The sequence below is a fragment of the Phyllostomus discolor genome, chromosome 6 (assembly GCF_004126475.2).
Source record: "Phyllostomus discolor isolate MPI-MPIP mPhyDis1 chromosome 6, mPhyDis1.pri.v3, whole genome shotgun sequence".
In the NCBI taxonomy this organism is placed as follows: domain Eukaryota; kingdom Metazoa; phylum Chordata; class Mammalia; order Chiroptera; family Phyllostomidae; genus Phyllostomus; species Phyllostomus discolor.
Genome location: NC_040908.2, coordinates 128,987,185 through 129,009,378, shown reverse-complemented (window position 1 = coordinate 129,009,378; position 22,194 = coordinate 128,987,185). Strand labels below are relative to the sequence as shown.

Genomic DNA, 22,194 nt, shown 5'->3' with positions numbered 1-22,194 from the left:
CCAATTGTCAGTTACCAAGCAGCCAGAAGAGTCATTTCCTCCAGATCTAAAACAAAATAGGAAGACTTAAAGTATAGGTCAGAATCAACTATTCCTTCTTTCTGTCTCTCAAGGTAGCACTTCCCACATCCAGGCCCAGAGGAAGCTGGGAATCAAGGGATCCATATGAGAGACTTTGAGAGTAGTTCCAGGACTTTGGATGACTGTAGTTTGGAGAATATTAGAATTGGTGAATGCTGAGAGGAAGTATGCTATGAGAGCTGAGTGTGGAGTTGTACTACTTGGCTGGTCCATTATATTGAGATATTGAGACCATTGACAGTCTTGTGATTTACCATGGTATACTATGTAAATAACACCTATATTTCAGGAAGTGAAAAAAATTCGAGAACACTGTGATTTATCTCATGTTGTGGACTGTTTTTATGCCTCTTTGCCTCTAGTTCTGTTTGGTTCTCCCTTTTTGGAAAAGTCCTTTTAAAGTCTCTAAACTGTCTCACTGATACTCGTTGGAACCAAAACGGATTAAAGGAAGCACTGTGTTCCCTTGAGGGTCATATGAGTTGTGATTCTGGTAATTGTAGTGAGAACACCCTACCCCCAGGTGCAATTTAAGGGTTAAAAAGTCACTTTCCTATAGGTTTTTTTTCAGCACTAAAACTTTAAAATGTTTGTATGTCATCTGAATAGGGAATGTGATTGATAAATTTTTAGTTTACTTTAAAGTTGTGCTTTTTTAATTTGTGATTGGTATATATCTGGAAGGGAAAGTTAGAACATAGGCTAGGATGATGGACTAAAATTAAGAAGGAGAAATTTTATGGGGAAATGTAAAATATTTTATTGTAATTATGTTCCATAAAACTGGTACAAGAGACCATGTGAAAAAGATGTTTCAGTAATAAGGTTGGCGTGAGTTATTGCCTTCTTGAAAAGGTGACGCAATTTTTGACTCTGGAATTTCAGGATGGTGACAGTAGGAGTGGAAATGGAGTATTTAATGGACAGGGTTTGGTTGTATGACTAATCGAATGTAGAATGCACTGCAGGGCTAAAAGTCATCTTACAGATTTAATTTTGGGTGACTGGGAGAGTAGCAGTACCTTGACAGGGTAGTGAGAAAGAAACAATTTCAGCTCTGTTCAGTTTGACTCTCAAATGACTTAAAGTGTAATAGCTAAAAGGACATTTTGGTAAAGTGATTAAGAGTATGGACTCCAGAACCAGACTGCTTGAGTTTTAATTCTTGCTTAGTAACCCTGTGTCCTTGGGCAAGTTATATAAGTGCTCTCTACCTTTTTTCATCAATCTAGTAAATAAAAATATAAGAATCAAATGAGTTAATACACATAAAGTGCTTAGAACAGTACCTGGTACATAGTAATTATGATGTGTTTGTTACTATTGTCATTATTAAGATATGCTTTCTGTGATTTTGGTATCAAATTTAGCGACATGAAAAGGATTTCTTTCATTTGGAGCCATCCCAGGACTCTTCGTTAGTACCAAGTTGTCTGGCCCTCTCCAAATTCTAAACACTTAACCTTGCATGCAGTTAAACATAGAGGCTCCTTACATTTACAAGAAATGGACAAAAATGGGTATGTATAGCTTGTTTAAACTGTGATGTGTAGAGGGAAATCAGAGAGAAGGAAATCAAGACTATATGATTTCCAAAGATCCAAGAATAGCTAGGGACAGTCCTGTTTATGTATGGGGCTTCCTCCAGTCTAAAAGCTTTCCTCCTACTGTCCCTTTCATCTGTAATTTCTGAAAGACAGTCTTTTCAGACAGGCCTCTGTCTGGTTAAAGAATCCTTTAGGGCTCTTTTAGTTCCTCTGAGAAAGCATTCCTGTAGGTTCCATGAGAACACCAGAAAGTATATGAGGGTAGATGTGATCAAAACTGTGTAGGAGAATCCAAACAACCAGATAAATTCATTGAAGGACAAAGCTAATGTCATAGAGTGAGGTCTAGTAGAAAAATAAATCTCACACCAGAGCTTTGAATTTAATTGAGCACAGTGTCCAGATGAGGATGACAAAAGTACAAAATAAAGATTTTCAGTATGGCATTTAAAGAGAATCAAAAGTATACTCAGGAAACAAAAGAAAAATAAACAAATGGCTCTAAAACTAAAAAGTTTTTACACAGCAAAGAAAACAAAAAGCCTACTGAATGGGAGAACATATTTTTCAATGATACATCTGATAAGGCATTAATATCCAAAATACAGAGTTGGGCAAAAGTAGGTTTATAGTTGTTCACATGGAAAATATGCAATAACTAATAATACAAGAATAAAGTCTGTGTTTCACATACCCACAACTGTAAACCTATTTTGCCCCACCCTGTATATAAGAAATTCAACAACCTAACAGCAAAAAAAAAAAAAGATTAAAAAATGAGCAGAAGACCTGAACAGACATTTCACCAAAAGAGACATACAGCTAGCCAACAGACATAAGAAAAGAAGCTCAGCCCTGGCTGGTATGGCTCAGTGGATTGAGCACTGGCCTGCAAACCAAAGGGTTGCTGGTTCGATTCCCAGTCAGGCACATGCCTGGGTTGCAGGTCAGGTCCCCAGTAGGGGGCACACGAGAAACAATCACACATTGATGTTACTCTCCCTCTCTCACTCTCTTCCTGTCTAAAAATAAATAAAATCTTTTTTTAAAAGAAGCTCAACATCACTAATTGTGAGAAATGCAAATTAAAACCACCATGAGGTGTCACTCAGTCATAAAAGAGAAAGAAACCTTGCCATTTGCAACAACATGAATGAACCTAGTAAGTATTATGCTAAGTGAAATAATCAGAGAAAGACAAACACCATATTATTTCACTTACATGTGTAATCTAAAAACAAAATAAGTGAACAAACAAAACAGAAACAAACTCATAGAACAAATTGATGGTCACCACATGGGAGAGGAATTCAGAAGATGGGTGAAAAGATGAAAGAAATTAATAAGTATAAATTGCCAGTTATAAAAATAGTCACAGGGATGGAAAGTACAACACAGGGAACATAGTAATGTTGTAATAACTATGTGGTATCAGGTGGATATCAGGCTTAGGGGTTGATCCAGACTCCAAAACTTGTGATGATTTTTAAATTTATTTAAAAAGGTATATTTTAATATATCTAATATGTTTCTTAGCGGCTTTGTCACATCCTTTCTTGGATGGAAGAGAAAGCAATGCCATTTCTGTTCCATTGCAAGGAAGAGACTTGTTCAGGTAGCTTTAAACCCTGAATTTTTATTTCAAGCAGCTCTGTTTTCAGTGTTCAGTATTAGGGTATGTCTTTTTACTCTTGGCTCTGGGTGTTGTTGTGAGTTGTATTCTTCCTTTGTCCTCAAAGACAGAGTTTTAATTTAGTTCCATTATCATCATCATCCATTGGGCTGGAATGTATTTTTCTTCTCTATAAAATAAAAAGTCCAGAGGTAGGTGATTGGTACTAGTATAACAATTTTGTGATGTTTTAAAAGATTTAAACTAACTTTCTAGTCCTCCATTTATGGGATGTCTTCCTTATTTTCATGTTTTTATTCTAGGCAGAAAGAAGGGAAAAGGAGGAGAGGAATAAAAAGGTGATCGAGTCTTCCTCCTTTTGAAAAGAGCTTTCCCACCTCCTCAGTAAATGGTGTTGGAAAATTGCAAAGGCACTTGTAAAGGAATGAAATTAGACTGCTGTCTGACACCATACACAAAAATTAACTCAAAATAGATTAAAGACTTGAATATAAGACCTGCAACAATAAAATGCATAGAAGAAAACATAAGTACTAAACGCAGGGACCTTGGTGTCAGAGGGCTTTTGTGAGCTTGATTCCAAAGGTCAGAGAAATAAAAGCAAAAATAAATGAATGGGACTACATTAAATTAAAGAGCTTCTGCATAGCAAAAGAAAGTATCAACAAAACAAAAAGGTGCCCAACAAATGGGAAAAGGTATTTGAAAATAATACTTCCATTAAGGCAGGGGTCCAGGAACCTCCTCACATAAAGCAAAGGTCGCCTGAGCTCTGCCTCCTGTCCTTCCCGGTGTCCCCCTCTCCTAAGTCTACAGTGAAACAGGTCCATGTGCCAAAAAGGTTGGGGACCACTGCATTAAGGGCCAAATATCCAAAATATATTGAGAACTCATGCTACTTAACAACAAAACAACAAACAATCCAATTAAGAAATGGACAGAGGACCTGAACAGACACTCTTTCCCAGAAGATACACATATGGCCAACAGATACATGAAAAGATTCTCAACTTCAATAGCTGTAAAGGAATCAAGACCAGGAGATACCATCTTATACCTGTTAAAATATCTATTATCAATAAGGAAAGGTGGAGAAAAGGGAGCCCTTATACACTGCTGATGGGAATGCAATTTGGTGCAGCCTTTATGGAAAACAGTATGGAGGTTCCTCAGAAAATGAAGGATAGAACTTCCATATGATCCAGCAGTTCTCTTTTGGGTATCTACCTGAAAAAAACACTTATTTGTAAAGGTACATGTACCCTTTCTTTCTTTGCAGCATTATTCACAATACTAGGATGTGGAAACAACCCAAGTGTCATTCATTGGATGACTGGTCAGAGAAGTGGTACATACACAGGGTGGGGTGAAAGTAGGTTTACAGTTGTCCGTATGGAAAATAACAACGCGATTAACGAATAATAGTACAAGAATAAACTGCGTTTTGTATTCACAACGGTAAACCTACTTTTGACCCACCCTGCATAGAGTGGAATACTCCTTAGCCATAAGATGATGAAATACTGCTATTTGCAAAAACATGGATGGATCTTGAGTATCATGCCAATCAAAATTAGTGAGACAGAAAAGGACAAGAACCATATGATTTCACTCATATGTGGTATATAAACAAAAAGCAACAGACAAACTTTAGACACAGATAATAGTATGATGGTAACTAGAGGGGCAGAGGGGTAGGGAGCAAAAAGAGTAAGGGGGTCAAATATGTGACGGTGAAAGGAGAGTAGACTTTGGGTGGTGAGCACACAGTGGAATATACATATGATGTATTTGTAAGGTTGTACTCCTGAAGCCCCAATAAATTGAAATAGAAAATTAAAAAAAGCTTTCTCAGAAGTGCTCCAAGTGAATTTCCTTTGTATCTCTTTGGCCAGAACTAGTATATAACTATACCTGATAAAAGAGAGACAGAAAAAATTGGTGGGCTTTGTTCATTTTTGAGCTGGGCACATTACCATCTCCAATAAAGTCTCCTAGTTGGGGAAAAAGGAAAAATAGGTCCTGGGTGTGGCTAGGAGTCTCTGCTGCACCCTCCAGTATAGCAAGTCCTTAGAAGGCAGCCATCAGCTAGTCCCAGGATTTATCATCATGGCCAGGAAGTTACAATTGGTTTCTCTTGAAGCTCTTGGCTTTCAAAGTCATGAAGAACTGCTTCAGCTTGTTTTTTCAGAAGGGGTAGTGTAACTGGCAAGCACTATGAGGCTTCATGCCATGTTCATTAGAGTTATTTAGCATGTTGTGGAAAGAATGCATAACCCTGGATATGTCTGTGTATGTGGCGGCCAGAAACAAAGATTGAAGATTGCTGTCTTCGAGTAATCTAATCTCATTTCTAATTCAGAATCTTTTACCTTTCCAAACATGGTGACGTCTTTCATTGCATATTCTATCTCAAATATATTTCTTAACTTCACGGATAAGTCTCTAATGTTTATTTAGTAGCTTCAAGTACTTAGTCAATATTTGCCTTCTCTCTCCACCCTAAAGTATCATGAAAGAAGAAACCTTTTATCTCTTTTTTTTCTCATTCTTGTATTCCCAGTGTGTGGCATATGAGGTAGTCAATAAATACTTGGTGAATAAATGGTTGACTTGAAGGGACAAGAATGGTGGCATCGTGTTTCATTTTGAATGCTCCCAGACTTGGGATCTACTATTTTATGAATTCATCTTACCAGCTTTTTTATATATGTCTGGTGAGGCAATATAATAGAACAGAAATAATACAACTTTGGAGTCATTTAAACACCTTTTTTTTTATCTCCTACTATGTGTCAGGTACTGTGTTAGATGCTGGGTTAGATAAGAGAAAACACTAGGAGAACAAGTGTTTTATATCAAAGAAAGAGGGAAACAGATTTCTAACACTTTAATTATTGAACTTACTGTGATAAGTGCTACATGTGTAAACTAGATTCTAAAGGTGCATATAGAAGGGTACTTAACTTAGATTGGAATGGTGGGTTTGGAGAGAGCAGGGTTGTGGTCCAAGATGACTTTCCAGAAGACATGGTACCTGTGAGTGGTTTTGAAGGATGGGTAAGAATTAGCAGGTGAGGGTGAATGGGGAGTATATTCTAGGTATAGATAGTTCCTTGTGCGGAGGTGCAGACTCGAGGGGTTACGAGGGAGGGATATGGGGAGTAGCAGGAACCAATTAATGAAGGGCTTAGACTTTATCCAGAATATCATTAAACATTTTCAGAACAGTTTTTTTTCTCTGTGGTGAAAAGGGAAGCATATTTTTAACTTTTAGAAGATCTCAGAAATACAAAAAGGTATATAGAGAATATGATTACTTGTAATCTTTTTAACAGAGATAACCACTGTCAACATTTTGGTTTAATTCCTGCCGTAATTTCTCAGTTTCTCTCTTTCTCTCTTTCTTCCCTCCATTTCCTTTTTTCTTCTCTCTTTCCTCTTTTTCTCCTTTTCTGGCAAGATCCCCCCCCCCCCCCCCCCCCGCCAATCAATACACAGCTTTTATTGCATCTTTAAAAATATCACAAATAGGTCTGAGGAATCATCCTTACTGGCACCTTACTGTTTCTGTAGCTGGACGCCTTAGATCTTATTCACAGCCTGCTGAACTGTTCCTTTTTCGGAAACATAGATACCATCCTTGAATTATCTGATAGCCTTGTTTTTAACTGTTGTAGCTTGCTGAATCAAAGCAGCTGAATTTGGTACAAGTTCACTGTCATTTCATTCAAGAATTAACTCATCTTTCTGGGCTTGAGATACTAAACAAGCAATGCCTGGCCTCATCTGGAACCTGTGAATGTATTTTTTGCCCAAGACATTTCTAATTTCAACAAGAGAACCATTCCCCTGAATAACAATGTCGATGCGGAAGTGGACACACAGAGACCTCATCTTGTGCCATAAGCCCAATGTTACCCCTTGATCTTGTTCTGTGCGTGACTGCAGATTGTGTGAACCCGTGGCTAGTGCCTTTCTATTTTCCTCTATTTCCCCTCCATTTGTCACCCAGAGCCTCTTCTTTTTCTTTCTTACGGGACAGAGTTCTATATTGACGTGATTGAAGTTTCTTCACAGGGTACTTCTGGGGCCCTTCGCAATCACTGTGTGTCCCTTTAGAGTGATGTTGACATTTTCTGGAATGTCGACAGTTGGATTGCTAAGAATGGTCTTCATCCTCACAGTAGATGAGGCAAAGCCTGGCAAGATCTTATTGACCCTTAACGGCATGAGCTTTAAAGAGTCACTGAAAGAGAAGTCAGGATATAGAAAGAGGCCATGTTTTTGATTTGGAGTCATTTTCTGAAATAAATATTACAGGAGGAGGCACAGTTTTGGGGATGGAGAGTTTGAATTTGGTTATTAGGTATGCTTTTAAAAAAATTTTCACAGATATATCAATTAGGATGTGTCTAATTCTATCCAAGTGCTTTCTGTAATTACATAGTATTCACATCTCATGATAACCTTACAAGATGAGTATTCTTATTTCTATTTTATAACATGAGGAATTTGAGGCACAGAGATGTCAAGTAATTTTTCCAAGGTCTACATGGCTCCTAACCGGTAGAGCCTAGCATCTAGGCTCTGGATTTAAATGATGGTAATCTGATTCCAGTGTTCAGCCTCTTTATGCTATGCTGCCTCTTTGGTTGAGGCCAAAATGTATGTGGAACAGTCAAGTAAATATATTCAGCTGGTGGTTATGCATTTGAAATCCAGTGACAGCTCAGACTTGGGGGATATCCATTTGGAAGTCATTGTACAGGAGGATATTAAAGTTATGCCTGTCAATGTTTCCAATATCTAGTCATGCCTTCTGTGGTGATAATGAACATGCCTTGTTACTTGGTTGCTTTTCTCTGGAAATCTCTACTTTGGTAGTCTTCCTTTTATAAAGTACTAACTGTACTTTATATAACTAGATGTAGAGGTTGCAGTGCAAAGAAAATGACTTTATCTCCCCCCTTTGAGATAGATATTATTTTTTTTTTTTTAAGACTTTATTTATTTTTAGAGAGGGAAGGGAGGGAGATAGAGAGAGAGAGAGAGAAACATCAATGTGCAGTTGCTGGGGGTTATGGCCTGCAACCCAGGCATGTACCCTGGCTGGGAATTGAACCTGGGACACTTTGGTTCCCAGCCTGCGCTCAATCCACTGAGCTATGCCAGCCAGGGCGAGATAGATATTATTTCTATTAGTGCAACCAAACTTGCATTATTAATTTTTTTTTCCTTAAAACAACCATACTACATTGCCTGAAAACATATATTGACTTTTAGTCACTATTCCACACCAGCTCTCCTTTGGGTTTTGTTTACATGAAAGTTTACCAAGATATTTTCAACTTATGCTTATATAATGATTTTAAATAAAACAATTTATGGTACCTATAATTTATTTGAAGTTCATAATTCTCTTCTGCCTAGACATTTTACTTTTACTTGTCATGGGAAAGGAGTCCAAAAGCAAAGGAAATTGTCAGAAGGAACTCAGAATGTATATAAAATTTCCCCAGTGTTCCTACTTGAGAATGCGAGCCCTGGAATTGACTTACACACTTCCAGGAGAGTCTTACATGAAAACAGTAGAGTCAGAGCACGTGTGAGCAGGTCATTCAAATAACTTTTGTTTATGGGTAGCGGCTAATCAAGTCAGATCAAAGAATTTGGGTTTTTGCTTATTAAAATTTGTTGTTTATCTTCAGAAAAGGAGCACAGGGAGTGGTTGTGGTTGATTGGTGATTTACATTTACCCCAGAAGAACCTCTGTTTATTTGTGGTAAAATTTAGACATGTTGTATCTAAAAATATTTGGATAAATATAAAGAAATATTGTGTTTTTGTGACAAATAGCTTTTTAACATTAGGAAAACCTGCTTTCCAATCTTTTTAATTTAGTTTATTATTAAGGCCTTGGCAGTTGGAAGACTGAATTCTATATAGAAAATGGGGTTTATCTACCCAACTGTGACATTCAGTGATATTCAGTAAAGCAAATGATCTGATAGCTTGATGAGTTGGATCTTTTTAAAGATATAGAGAGTTTAAAGTGCTTGGCAGTTTTTCCCATTTGGAACTCTTCCTGTAATGTGAAAACACCAGTAGACATGGAGGAATAAAATTATGAGAGCAGTTAAAAAATTATTCTATTTAGAATAATATGGAGAGTTGAACCTTTTAGGTAGTTTAGAAGAAATACGATTATTTGCAGGATATACTTCTACTGTTTTACCATAACTTAAAACTAAATTTTGAATTATGTGAATGGGAGTTGGCCTTATAGTCAGGAAAAAGCTCTGTTTTACACAACTGCTGTAAAACAGTGTGAATAGCACTTTACTGTTTTCAAGGCCCTTTCAGGTGTGTTGTTTCTTGGAGGAAAGAAATTTTAGTGAAAGCTGTCAGTGTTTACATAGAATCTTGTCATTCTGCCTAATCAGTCGGAGAAGGATGCAAGAGAAGGGGCTAAGTGAGCAAAGAACTGCCAACAGATTTTTTTGGTCAGCATTACAGAACCTTTTGAGAACTAGATGACTTGGACTATGTTATAGACATCTTTAGAGGTGTGGTGGGTGTATGCCTAGCCGAACATAGACATTTTCAAATGTCATTGAATCCTTGAGGGTTGGAGATCATGTGTATTAGAATATAAGATTTGGTAACATAAATGTGTTCTCCAAGGGAAATGCATCTCGACCTCCAGCATAGAAACTTGGGAGGAACCCTTTAGTTATCTAAGAGTCTTAGAAGAAATGCTGACTAGTGTTTCTATAATGATTACACCCCAATTCCAAAAGGTTTAAGTCATGTGTGATTGTGAACTTAATACGTTAGGTAATTGTTTCACTTCTGCCTTTATCCCTATTTGGTTATTTATCCTCTCATTTCATGCTTGTGCTTGTTTTTACTTAGCACTTGACCTTTTTATACAGGCTTGGGTTTCGTAAGCGGGGAGGGAATACCAACTAATTGCCTCCATCTTAAACCTGCCATATTTACAAGTGTTTTCCTTTGAAGTATTTGTTAAGTCTTAACTGTTTTATTTAGATGTAAAATGCTGGACATTTGTTTTAAAGTAGAATTAAAATGGATGATTAGTTGTTTCTAAGGTGAAGCATTTCTAACTGAATTTCTTTTGTAGTTTTGATAATTTTATTTCATAAAATATTTTAAATTATTTAAACAAAACAGATTAATGTAGTTAAAACTTAAATTTTTTTTAAAATAAACTTTAAACTGCATTAGTCAACTTGAAATAAATTTCAATGTTAAATTATTAAAATTTCCTTTAAATACCCCTTTTCCATCAATAATCCTATTTGCTAGAAATAACCATTCTTAATCCGTTGATCTTAAATCTTCTATGTTGATATTGGTCAAAGAATGACAATAGTGTGCTGTCTGAATTTCTGATCCACAGACTCCATGAACATAATAAAATGGTACTTAATTTAAGCTAATGTGTTTTGGTATAGTGTATTATACAACAAGAGTAATTGGAACATTAGTAGAACTTGAACATGCTAAAGAGAAAAGGCATTTGTATTGCTTTAGCAAAAGCTCTAAGATGGGATGTTATGTTGCCTGAAGCTTAGGAGATTTTTCGTTTGTTTATTTTATTTTTCAATTACAGTTGACATTTAATATTATTTTATATTAGTGTCAGGTATACAGCATAGTGGTTAGACAGCTATATAATTTACAAAGTGATTTCTCTGGTAATTCTAGTATCCACCCACCTGACTATATACATAGTTATTAATATACTATTAACTATATTCCCTATGCTGTGCTTTATGTCCCATGACTAATTTGTAGCTTAGCATGTATGTTGTATGTATGTGTGTATGTATTTGTTTATAATTTTTATTGAATCTATTGGGGTAACATTGGTTAATAAAACCATTTAGGTTTCAAGTATACAACTCTATACCACATCGTCTGCATACTGTGGTATAGAGTTGTATACTTGAAACCTAATGGGTATTGCATGCACTCGCTACCCATAGTCAAGTCTCTTTCTGTCGTCATTTCTTCCCCTTTGCCCTCTTCCCAGCCAGCTTTCCCTCTGGCAGTCACCATAAAGTTGTCTTTGTTTGTTTGTTTGTTTGTTTTTGCTTAATCCATTCACCTTTCTCCCCAGCCCCCAATCTCCAGCCCCTTCAACAACTGTGAGTCTGTTCTCTGTATCTATTAGTCAATTTCTGTTTTGTTTGTTTGTTTTTGTTCATTAGTTTTCACATTAAGTGAGGCCATATTATTAAATTAAGAGGAACTACATCCAACTAAAAAGCTTTTGCACAGCTAAGGAAACCATCAACAAATGAAAAAGACAACCCACTGAATGGTGAGAACATAGTCACCAATGATACAAGAGGTTACTATCCAAAATTTATAAAGAACTTATACGGCAAATAACCCAATTAAAAATGGGGAAAGGACCTGAAGAGTACCTCTCCACAGAGGACATACAGATGCCAATAGACATGGGAAAGATACTTAATGCTACTCACCATTTGAGAAATACAAATTAAACCACAACGAGATATCACCTCACGCCTGTCCGAATGCCTGTCATTATAAATCAACAAACAGTGTTGGTGAAGATGTGGAGAAACGGGAACCCTCATGTACTGACTGGTAGGATTGTCAGATTGGTACAGCCACTGTGGAAAACGGTATGGAATTTCCTCAAAAAGAGAGATATGGAACTGCCACCCTTATAATTGAGTGATTCTGTGTCTGGGGATATATCTGAAGAAAACTGAAACACTAATTAGAAAGAAATATGCACCCTGTGTTCATTGCAGTATTACTCATAATAGATATTATTATTTTATCCATAGCAGATGAGTGGATAAAAAAGCAGGGTACATTTACCAATGGAATACTATTGACCATAAAAAAAGAAAGAAATCTTACATTTTGCAACAGCATGGATGGACCTGAGAGTATTATGCTTAGGATTTATTTTTGTTTTGGAGTAATGTAGGTTGTAACAGAATGAGAAGGCTGTAAAGGTAGTAGGGCCAATTGTTTATGGCTCTTAATACTTCATTAATGGGTTTAAAGTTTTTTTCTGTGTGCAATGAGATCATAAAGATTTTTCAGTGGTGCTTTCATTCAAGATGGCCAGCCTAGGTAAATATGGCTTGCCTCCTTGCACAAACTACATCAAAAATACAACTAAACTACAAAAAACCATTATTCAGGACTAGCAGAAACAGAGCTGAATGCAGGTTTCTACAACTATGGAATTAGAGAAGAAACTCGTCAAGACTGGTAGGAGAGGTGGAGATGTGGAATGGGTTGGTCCCATACCCATGTGTGGTGAATAAAATTGGGAGGGATATCTTTGGAGTGAGGGGTCCCAGCCCCACACTGAGCACCCCCAGCCCCAGGGTTCCAATGCCAGGAAGATAAATTCCCATAACTTCTGGCTATAAAACCAGTGAGGATTGAGGCTGTGGAACACAAACTGCTAGAGTCCCAGGCAGTTCCTCTTAAAGGACTGACTCAGACTCACTCCTTCTGAGCTACAGCACAGGAGCAGCAAATTGAGAAGGCACCAGAGGCTTCTGGGGAGGAACTGAAGTGTCTGGCATCAGGATAAGAGCTGAGGGGGCAGCTTTCTCCCAGACAGAAGTGCTGGCAGAAGCTATTGTTCCTTTTCTGAGCCCTTCCACAACAGATTGGGCAGGCAAGTACCACATTTGAGACTCCATCAACCTGGTTCATACTGTTTGCTTCACCCTGGTGATTCTCTGAGGATCTGCCCCACCCAACTTTTGGCCCCACTCAACTTTTGGGCCCACCCAAGCTTTTTCTAGTGGCTTTTCCATATGAATGGTTTTCTTGGCTCATGCTTCCAGTTTTCCTAAGTTCTCTCAAATAAGCAGCATCCGACCTCATTGTGCCCATGCCTATTGCTCAGAGGACCCCAGAACTGGCACTCGTAGTAAGTGGCCTGGGTTCACAGCTTGGACTCACTTGGGTACCTCCAGCCCAGCACAAGTAGCAGCCAACTGCAGATTGCTTTGTATTTTATGCTGGGTATCCCTAGACAGAACACAGGCAGTGACTGACCTTGGCCTATACCTCCTGGGAGGCTCCAGAGCCTGTGCACCCAGTGGATAGCTACAGACCATGTGAGACCACCACCATCCAACCACCCAACCAGGGACACACTTAAGGGGCAGACTCAGTGGGCTTCAGGGTTTTGTTGAAGTAAGTCTGGCTCTAGGGAATGGACACTTGCACAGCTGATCCTCTACACTGGTTAGAGATGGTAGTAAGTGGTCACAGCCAGTCCTTACAGCTGATCAGCCTGGGTAAATTCCTCCCATTGATCTGCCAACAGCAATCAATGCTCAGCTACAAGAGTGTACGTAGCCCACATAATGGGCACATCTCAAATACCTAGCTTGATTGATAGGGGAGGCTGTGCCACTGGACCTACAGAATACCTACTACATTAGGTCACTCTTCCAAGCCAGGGAGTCATAGCAGCTCTGCCTAATACATAGAAACAAACACAGGAAGGCTGGCAAATGAGGAGACAAAGAAACATGGCCCAAATGAAAGAACAGAACAAAAGTCCAGGAAAAGAACTAAACAAAATGGAGACAAGCAAGCTACTAGATACAGAATTCAAAACAGTGGTTGTAAGGGTGCTCAGTGAACTTGGTGAGAACCTCAACAGCATAAAAAAGGGCCTGGAGCCCTGGCTGGTGTGGCTCAGTAGATTAAGTACTGGCCTGTGAACCAGGGGGTCACTGGTTCAATTCCCAGTCAGGGTACATGCTTGGGTTGAGGCCAGGTCCTCTTACACTTGAGAGGCAACCACATACTGATATTTTTATCCCCGATAAGAAAACGCTAAAGGAGTTCATCACCATACTAATATTATATGACATGTTCAAGTGTCTTCTTGAAGAAGATCAAAAAATGAACAAGAAATTGGCAATAAATACATATCTATTGATAAACAATCTAAAAAACAAAATAAATGAACAAGCAGAACAGAAACAGATTCATAGATACTGACGTTTTCATGGTTGCCAGGTGGGAGGGTGGTCTGGATGATGAGCAAAAAAAGGTGAAGGGATTAAGAAGTACAAATTGGTTGTTACAGAATAGTCATGGGGATGTAAAGTACTGCCTAGGGAACACAGTAGCCAAAGAATATAAATGCGTGAGCCATGGACATGGACAACTGTGTGGTGATGGCCTGGGAGTGGAGGGGTCTGGTGGGTGGAGCAAAGGGGAAACAGTTGGGACAACCATAATAGCACAAACAATAAAATATTATTTAAATTTAAAAAAATATTTTTTTGAGTGTAGATTACATAGGAAGTGACTACAGAACTTTTTCTTTCTTACATCATCCCCACTTCCTGGAATGTGTCTCAAGTTCATTTATGCTTATATGTGTTTACTCAGCAAACATTTGTCATGTACTTTTTGCCAGGAACATAGTTCTTGTAAATTTTGTAATTTGAAAAATATTTGACTTTGTTAATTGCCTTAGTGCTTTTATGGATTTTTTCAAAACAGAGGTTATAACTAGTGTTATTTTCTTTCGTTATATATCGTTTCACATGGGATTCTATCATAGGCTAGCAGAATTCTTCCTGCCATTCCTTTCTTTCATCTCTCTTTAGAGGCAAAAATTTAATTGACTAAAGGCTACAGTGCCTAATTAATTGGAAGTATAAGGAATGAGAGCCAATCAATATTATAGAGTAACCAAGGGATTGGGTGGAATTTGTAACAATTTAACAAGTGGACTACTTTCACGAGATTGCTGGCTATGTGACAGAATATTTCACGTCTGGATGCATATTTTGTGTCTTCTTAGTAGTACCTAAGCGTGAGTTGGACCTGAGTTTCACAGGATGACTGCCTGTGGGAGTTTGTAGTAGTTACATACTCTATCACAGCACTGCCAATTGGCACCTTTCTTTAGATCCTTAGTCTTTTTGGAGATATCTCAACTTGTGAACTATCTTAAAGTAGTTCAAATAAATTCCAAATACAAATACTTCCTCAAACTTCTGGCTAGTGAAATAGTTGTACTAGTTGATTAAAATCAGTCTATAAATTTAATGTGCTTGGCAGTCGAAGTGTTAATGAGTCAATGGTGCTTTATAGCATTATAATCTGTTATTTATGATATTTAAAAAGCAGAAGTCATTTTTGAGGTGAATAGTGACTTCATCATGCCAGTTATACCAGAAGCTCATTTTGTTTGAAAAGTAGCATAATACAACCTTTGGAACTTAAGTAGGTAGAAGGAAACATGTTTGATCCGGTACAGCTAGTCTCAAAGCAAGGTTGTTTTTCTTAGTAATTGTGGTTTTGTTTGATGTGAGAGACTTTGCACAATAATCCTAATTTTAAATATAGGTGTGAGAGTCATGCTTCATACTTATTTACAGAAAGACCAGACAGCATAGTCCCTTTAAGTGTTGGAAAAATACAAAGCCAAACTGCATTCCCAAATCTCTAGCAGATAAGGAAATTAGTTTACTTTTATAAACAGTGGATGCATGATAAGAAATTAGGAACTTTTGTGTAGTATTTCAGGTCACAGAATATCCTTATCCAAGCTTTTTTCTAAGAGAAATATTTAAAATATTCAGACATTGTGCACTTTATGCCTCTGCCAGTGATGATAACTTCAGCATGTGCTTTCTTCTCAAATTTTCAGTATTAAGAGAAATCTAGGCTGAAATCATTAATGTTTCTTAAGGAAAGGTACAGAATTCCAAGGTTTAAGAGCTTAAAGAGGTTGGGTGACTTTTACTTTTGTCCTTACTAACCTGAATCTACATCAAATGCTGCATTAACTCTTACTTGAGCACTTTTAGGCTTAGGAACTTTATGGCACTGTTTCTTGATGAATCTGAGTTTTGTATAAGGTTGATGGTGACTGTTCTAAAGGTTATCTTTAAGCAGTCCTATCAGTCAGGAGTCTTAGTGGAGAACTGGATAGCTGTTTCACTATAATTTGCTCCATGATGGGATTTCTGTACCTATACTTAATTGGTATTTATGAAGAGAGCTAGGAAACTATGATTCTTATCTGAGGACAAAAAGATGTCTAGTATTTTATCAAGCCACACACCTCATTGGAAGCTTGGGGTAAGCTACAATTTTGATGATTTTGCTTGATAGATAATAATACAATTTTAATATGTTTTGAAAGAGATGATTTCTAGAGTTTTTCCAGATCGCATTAGCTAAGGGAACCAAATCTCTTTCCTGTTCTAAAAGCATTGGATATTTGCAGTTCTTCTGTGGTGGAGGGAGTGGTGGTGGGGAGGAGGGCAAAACCAGCCAGCAAGCACAAAAAGCATTGTTGGAAACGGAAAGAGATTGTGTATTGCCACTTCCTTTAAGTGTGTTGTTTTTGTAAATGTCTTCATTTAGTGCACAGGCTGCACTTATTAGAGGCTGTAACGTGCTTTGTGATTTATAGTAACGTAGCTTTCCGTTCTTTCCTGAGTGCCAGGAAACACTGTAGTGAACCTCTTCTGGATGCGGAGTACGGTATTGCAGACATTACATGAGGCCTGTGCTTTTACTCAGAGGCACAAATTTAAGTCCATATTTGTTAAAAAGAAAATGAGTATTTATGTTTGTCATGTAATAAAAATATGTACCTCCCAGACTTTTTTCTTTTACTTATCTTTAAATAAAGTTATGTGAAATATAAATTTAACCTCCTATACTCACATGTTTAAAGGCCATTTATACAAAGAACCGCACCTGAGAATTTCCCTTCTGAACCTGCTGGATAGCATCTATATCATAGTTAACTTGTACTGCTGCTAACCTTGTCTCATGGGGTAGGAACCAAATTATTTATCCAGTATGTACTCATTTGTGTGGGTGGAACTGTACTTTCCCTATCATACTTACTGTATTTGCTTTAAATTCAGACAAATCACGGACAACTTTAAACTGGAAAATTAGAGTAAGTGCAAGGGACCTGTGATCTGATGCTACACTCTAATACTGTACCATTAGCCACATATGATTATATAAGTTAAAATTATTAAAAATAAATAAAATTGAAAACTTAGTTTCTCTGTTGCATTAGCCACTTTCAAATGCTTAGTAGTCTGTATACCTAGTGGCTACCATCTTTAACAGCAGAGACATAAAACAGTTCCAGCATCGCAGAAAGTGCTGTCTTGCTCTAATGCAAGAGAAAAGCTGCAGGAGAGTCTGCAATCTGTCTGATGCAGTGTTAGTTCCCCCAGAGAGCTTTGGCCTGTCACACTGCTTTGTATGTGATAGAGTGCATAGTAAATACTTGTTAACAGACTGAATAAGTGAATATTTGAACACATTCCTAAAAGTAAGTGGTTTTTAATATTCAAATATACCAAAAACAATCTAGTCTCCATCCATCCTTTTCCAAATCAAATTTAATATAATTTCCTGGGTAGTAGTAGCTTATAATGTGAATAATGTCCCTCTCCATTTACACTGTTGAATTATATGAATTAGTTTCTCACATGGTTTTTGACAGTTTCATATGTTGGTAGAGTAAAACTGATGGACAAAATTAGCAGTTTTATACTGGAGTACATGAAGACTTTCCAAACAATAATCCAGACATAGATAGTTTTAAGGAATCAGTTTTGCAATTCTCAACTTCTATTTTCCCCTCAAATTTATACTCCTAAGAATATATCTTGGTATCAGGGTAAATCTCTTTCCCATTTCTCTTTCCCATAGCCCCTTTTCTTCTTCACAAAAGACAAACCTATTTTGTATCCATCACAATGCATAATATGTGTTTCCCTAGAGTCCCAGGTAGAGTTCTTTAAGAATTTAATTTCTTCTGTCTCCTGACTGATATCAAAGAATGCATCCTTCCCAGAAGGTTTCTGTAAAAACAAAGCAAATAAAGACTTGGTTATGCAGTATTGAAGGTGGAGGCACCTTAATGTAGACAACAAATGTCCTTCGCATCCTATCATCTCTATGCCTCCTGTCCTTCCCCTCCCATAGTCTCCTAGCCTTACCCCAGAGTTGATTCAACAGTTGCTTGTCACAGAGATAAGTAGTAATACATTTATTTAAATAAAAAATAAATTTAGACCTTTCTGGCAGAAAGTAAATCCAGTTTAACTGATTTGACAGGAATTAGTGTTGTCAAATAAATTGCGTGCCACCCATTTTTCATAAATTGAGCTAAAGTTGTAGCTTGAAGGTTTGATTAAAATAAATTTACTTGCTGAAAGAATAAAAATATATACTTGCGTTTGTGTTACTGAGGTGACTCAAGGTGGGGGCTCCAGATAGCCTGAGGATAGCTCTGTTCACTGGAAGGATCAAGTGCTTAGAAGGTTGAAAATCTCAGCCCACACACCAACCTCCAAGAGAGTAAAGGGGGTCTACAAACTGAGCTGTATTAAGAACTCTTGGACAGTGAGATTCAGAGTTTCCAGGTGGTTGAGCACATCAACTTGCTGGCAGGGAGGCCTGCCTGGAGAGGGCATGGAAACAGGAGCCACTCCCCCAGGCCCATCACTCACCATCCCCAACTTAACTCCAGGTAGTGTCTGAATTGAATTAAATTGTTGGATAGACACTCAGTTTTGGAGAATTGGTTGTTTGTGTTAGAAAACACATTAGACTTTATCTACCCCACATGAATGACTAAAGGAATTTCTCTAAACAGAAGAGGAGCTGTTACAAGAAGGAAATAAGGAACATTAGGGAGGAAAAAAGAACAATAGGAAGAGTAAAAATAGAGATATACAATAATTTTTTTTCTACTTGGGTTTTCTTAATTATGTTTGACAATTAAAGCAAAATTATAACACACTGATGTGGTTTTCACAATGTGTAGAGAAAATATTTAAAATGATTGTATTATACATGGAGTCAGCCAAAGAGACATAAAGGGAGATAAAGTTTCTGTACTTTACTTGAATAAGTGTCAATGCTTGTTGATTCTGATATTAGGTATATATGATGTGATACTTAGAGCAACCACTACAACATCTGTAACAAAAATATACTCAAGAGCACTATGAATAAATAAAAATGGAATTCTAAAAAAATGTTCAAGTAACATACAAGAAGGCAGAAAAAGAAATGTAAAATGGAACAAAAATAAAATTGCAGACTTGAACCCCATTATATAAATAATTACACTAATGTTAATGGTATGAGTGTACTAGTTAAAAGGCTGATACTGGCAGAGTGGTTAAAAATGACATCATGACCTATTTTATGATATCTGTATGACTCACTTCAAATATAATATAGGTAGTTTGAAAGGAAAAGAATGGAAAGAATGAAAGACTAGGACAGAGAGGGCATTATGCCATGAAATCATCAATCTGTCAAGAAGTCATAGAAATTTTAAATGTGGGTGCACCAAACAACAGAATTACAAAAATATGAACCAAAACATAGTGAAAGGAGAAATAGACAAATCCACAATTACAGTTAAAAGACTACAACATCCTTTTCTCAACAATTGATAGAACAACTAGATAAAACCAGCAAGTATTTACTATCAACCACCTGGATCTAGTCTATATTTATAGAACACTTATGTTCTATAAATTTATAATTTTTCAGGTTAAAAAGTTAATATCCTGAAAAAAATTTAAAAAGAATAGAAATCATACAGAATGTTTTCTGACCACAGTGGAATAAAACTAGAATTTGATAACAGAAAATCACTAAACACTTGAAAACTAAACTGTGTTTTTCAGTAATCCATGGGTCAAAGAAATGAAAAAAAAAAAAAAGTTAAAGAAATACTATGAATGCATTAAGTGAAATACAACATATCAAATATTTGAGATGCAGCCAAAGCAGCATATAAAGCAACATTGGAAAAGAGAAAAAGTTTGAAATAAACAATCTATGTTCCTACTTAAAAAAAAAACGAAGAAAGAGGAGGAAAATAATCTAGAGAAGCAAAAGGAAGGAAATAATAAACATAAGGGTAGAAACAAATGAAATTGAAAATAGGAGAACAATAGAGGAAATTAGTGAGACAAAAAGCTGGCTCTTTGAAGAGATCATAAAATTGATAGTCTCCTTAGTAAGACTGACAAATAAGAGACAAGGTAGAAATTATTAATATCAAGAATGGAACAGGGTATATCACTACAGACCCTACAGCTATCAGTTATTAAGGGAATACTACAAATGGCTCCACTCATAAATTTGGCAAGCTAAATGAAATGAACTAAAGCCTTGAAAAGCACAAACTACTCAACTCACCCAATATGAAATATATAGCGTTGGCCAACAAGCCCATTTAGTTTTTTCTGTAAACTAAAAGACACATTTTTTATTTTTACCAATAACTTTATAGATTTGAATATTTTGAGTACATTGGCTGTCTTCCTGCATGGTATAATGTTGACTGGTCTCAATTAATGCCTCAATTTGATCACTATGAACTTCAACTGGTCTACCCAACTATGGGGCATCATCCAATGAGAAATCTCCAGCACGAAACTTCACAAACCACTTTGGACACATTCGATCAGTCATAGCACCTCCTTCATACACTCCACAAATGTTTTTTATGCTTTGAGTTTCAATTACATTTTTACCTTTCTTGAAATAATAAAGCATAATGTGCCAAAAATGTTGTGTATTTTCTTCCATTATCAGTATTAAAATAGCTACACAAAAATTCTTCAATTTTGATAAGTTTTTAAAAAGTGCATGTCGGTATGACAGCTCTTACAATACAGTCTAAAAAAATTGTTTCCAATGAGGTTTAAGACACCTAAGTGCTGTAGAGCCAACTTATGGAAAAAAACAAATGAACTTTTTGGCCAGCCCAATGTAATTTGAATAGTATAACTATTAAAGAAATTGAATTTGTAATTTAAAAGTTTTCAAACTAGAAATCTCTAGGCCTAGATGATTTCACTTGTAGAATTCTGTGAAATGTTCAAAGAATTATCACCAATTTCACACAGTCCTTTCCAAAGAGTAAAGAGAAAGAGACACTTCACAATTTATTTTAGGAAGCCAGTGTTACCCTGATACTAAAACCAGAAAGACAATACAAAAAAGAAAACCACAGACCAACATTTTTTCTGAATTTAGGAGTGAAACTTCTTAATAAAACATTACCAAATTGAACTAAACAATATACCAAAATAATTATATACCATAATTAAATTCATTTATTGGGATGTGAGGCTGTTTCCGTATTTGAAAATCAACTTAATGTCATCTATATCATATTAACCTGTAAAAAATAAAGATCACATCACATGGCCATATCAATGTAGAGAAAGCATTTAACAAAATTTAACACCTACTCATGACTTTAAAAAAAGCAACCTAAGTGCCCATCAGTAAATGAATGGATCAAAAAACATTGGTACATTGCAGTAGAAAGAAAGAGGGAGCTCCTACCCTTCATGACAGCATGGGTGGATCTGGAGAGCATTATGCTAAGTGAAATAAGCCAGGCAATGAAAGACAAATACCATATGATCTCATCTATAAGAGGAACCTAATCAACAAAACAAACAAGCAAGCAAAATATAACCAGAGACACTGAAATAAAGAACAAACTGACACTAACCAGAGGGAAAGGCAGAGGGGCTAACAGGGGAAAGAGGGGAAAGGGTCGTCAAGGAACATGTATAAAGGACCCATGGACAAAGCTAAATAGGGATAGGATCGAGGGTGGGAGGTGGGGATGGGTATGGTGGGATGAAAATAGAGATAGCTGTACTTGAGCAGCAACAACAAAAAGAATGTATACCACATATTTAGCTACAGAGGTATGAGAATTGGGCTAATACTGAGTGTTTGAAATTATAAAATAAAAGATGATATTTATGTTTCAAAAATAAATAAAACTTGGAATAAACTATCTCAGCTTGATAGATAGCATCTACAAAAAGCCTATAG

General features: G+C 36.7%; 1 protein-coding gene and 1 pseudogene across 2 annotated transcripts in view; one reads left to right on the top strand and one right to left on the bottom strand.

Moving 5' to 3' along the window:
• Window positions 1-22,194, top strand: part of SBF2 (SET binding factor 2) — a 432,668-nt gene that overhangs the window by 99,324 nt on the left and 311,150 nt on the right. The window lies entirely within an intron of this gene.
• LOC118501286 lies at window positions 6,747-7,515 on the bottom strand (annotated as a pseudogene).